Genomic DNA, 2,452 nt, shown 5'->3' on the forward strand with positions numbered 1-2,452 from the left:
TGAAACTTAGAGACGGAAACAACGAATTTGAGAATAACAAGAGACACCTTAAGTTGACAAGAGACCTAAAGCACGACATCTTAGAAAAGCTTGCATCTACAATGTATGCTTTCAAGGCTTATCCAAGTGATAAAGAGATAGCAGTGGCTTCTGCGGCTCTTGTCGCCAAACATCCCTGCTTGAAGGAAGCAGGATCTGAGACCGGCTGCAATGGATGGAAGAACAGCATCAAATTCAAGATGGGCAATTTCAGGAACAAGCTGAGACGGGCAGGATGTGAGGAGGTCACTGTAAATGCTGGAAAAAGAGGTAGAAGCAATCCTGATGGCGAACCTTCACATTCCAACATTAAAAGACCCAAGCGAGCAGAAGTAAACTTCCTACCCAACTATCCCCAAGGAGAGGATTCCTTGAGGCTTGAGCAGTTGAGGCAGACAATTGCTGAAGAAGTCAAGAAGACTGAGAAGAACCTGCCCCTCATTAGAAAGCTGATGCAGACCACATTTGCCCTGCGCCGACAGACCATAGTGAAGTCCAGCCCACCAGTGAAAGAGCTCATGGACCTTTGGCCTGCTCTCAAAATGGAGTCTGAGGTAATATAGATCAGCTCTCTCTTTCCTGTGTTAACATTTGGCACATTCTGTGTGTTTTAAAGTGAAACTTGTGATTCTTAAGCCTGGTTTATATACTCTAGCGGCGCATCTGCGTGTGTGTTCTGTGCGCCCCCGCGAGCTAGTCATCAGCGACCGATTCCGCAAAGCATGTAATGACATGGTTGACCAGAAATCCCGCCGTCATGCTCTGAAGCCCAAACCAAACAAAGTAAGAGATCCACCAAGTTGAAGTGACTAATTGATGTTGATATACTATATTGTCCTGCTGTTTTTAAATATAGGTGTATGCAGAGTTCCAGCTGATTGCCAACCAGAACCTGCCCAACACATTCTACGCTGAGCTTGACCGCCATCTTCCTCGACTGATGACGTTATTCAGACAGAAGGCGTCCAAAACTGGGAACACGGCAGATGCTTTGGCTCACATTTAAAAAAATCCACGATGAACAGGTGAATAGATTATTATACATGACATGTCATAGGTCGAACCTCTGTAACATTGAACAGGTTCAATGATTCAAATGAGCTTTTGAATTTTACAATTAGTCCACCATTGTGTTTGCCATTTTTCTGATTGCATTAAAGATGTGAACATGTTATTTGTGGACATATCTGATTGGACTGTTTAAAATCCGCTTTGTTCAGTAAACATTTCCATATAATACAATTCTTTTTTTCTTCTTAATCTTACATCTTAATAGGAAATCCATGATGTTCACACCAGGCGTACCACTGTTCTCCATGCCCTGCCTGTGTATCTGCATGAGGAAGTCTCTGGATTTTTCAAAACCTGCACAGTGAGTCCGAGTGAAAATTATTTACAGTACAACTGTATATTAAGTGAACAGTTAATCAAAATGCTAAGTATCAGTCTTCCTTCCTTCCAGGTCTCCCTTGTGAAAGAGATATTTGATCTCGACGGGACTAACCTGGTTAAATAAAAATAACCTTCTCACCAAAAAAATAGTTCTAACTAAAATATAAACAACTTACAAACACAACTCCATATACCGGTACTTAGCTTTGTGCTGCACTTTGTAGAAACCATGGATTTATTTGTGATTATTATGTCTCTTTCATTCCTTCAGGACACGCCTGATGAGCCAGAGCTTCAGGGTGTTGCAGTGGCCCTCCTTACTGTCATCAGTGACCATGACACAAGTCCAGTTCACTACCAGCCTGTGACAATCTCTGATTGGTGATTCCTTCCTGGTAATGTTTGGACTAATCTATGCACTACACCTCAGCTACCCCAAGGGACTTACCAACACTTTTGAATTCATTCAGAAGATTTTACTAGGTCTAGAAGCTGGTAAACTGTTGCCCAGGTTGCAGACTCTCAAGAATGACTTGATGATGCAATCATTTTTTTTCTTCTGATTTTTCAATGGATTTTCTCCCCGTCCCAATTAGTCGTTGTGCCAATTCCCCCCCCCCCCCCTACCTGGTGCTGTATGCATGTTCTCCTACGAGTCGGTATAAGGGCGTCCCGAGTCGATCGCACGCTTCCCCCGAGACGTGCGCCGACAGCCAGTGACGTCTTTTCACTTGGCAGCGAGGGCTCTCATTGGTGAAGTGTAACGCGTGGGAGGGCACGCTATCTCCACCAAGTCCTGCCCCGCTTAGCAAGCGCCGAGACCTGACCTGTAGGCATCGCTGTCCACAACGCCAGATTCCCACCCGCCAGCTTCCCCACCCCCTAATACTGCCGAATTGTATTAGTGTGAACGGCCAGCCAAGCTGGTGACAACGCAGGGAGTTGGATTCGAACACGCGAATCCAGTGTCTCCAGCGTTGGTGACGAACGCAATCTCCGCTACGTCACCTGACCGCTCTTG

General features: G+C 45.1%; 1 long non-coding RNA gene across 1 annotated transcript; it reads left to right on the forward strand.

Annotated features, from left to right (window-relative positions):
• Nucleotides 1-483: 483 nt before the first annotated feature.
• On the forward strand, nt 484-1,410 carry LOC311237602. Its single transcript, XR_014620297.1, has 3 exons — nt 484-593; nt 896-1,064; nt 1,316-1,410. It is a non-coding gene; the product is annotated as an uncharacterized lncRNA (long non-coding RNA).
• The last annotated feature ends 1,042 nt before the right edge of the window (nt 1,411-2,452 follow it).

The sequence above is a fragment of the Notolepis coatsorum genome, assembly GCF_963971535.1.
Source record: "Notolepis coatsorum genome assembly, chromosome: 12".
Taxonomy (NCBI): Eukaryota; Metazoa; Chordata; class Actinopteri; order Aulopiformes; family Paralepididae; genus Notolepis; species Notolepis coatsorum.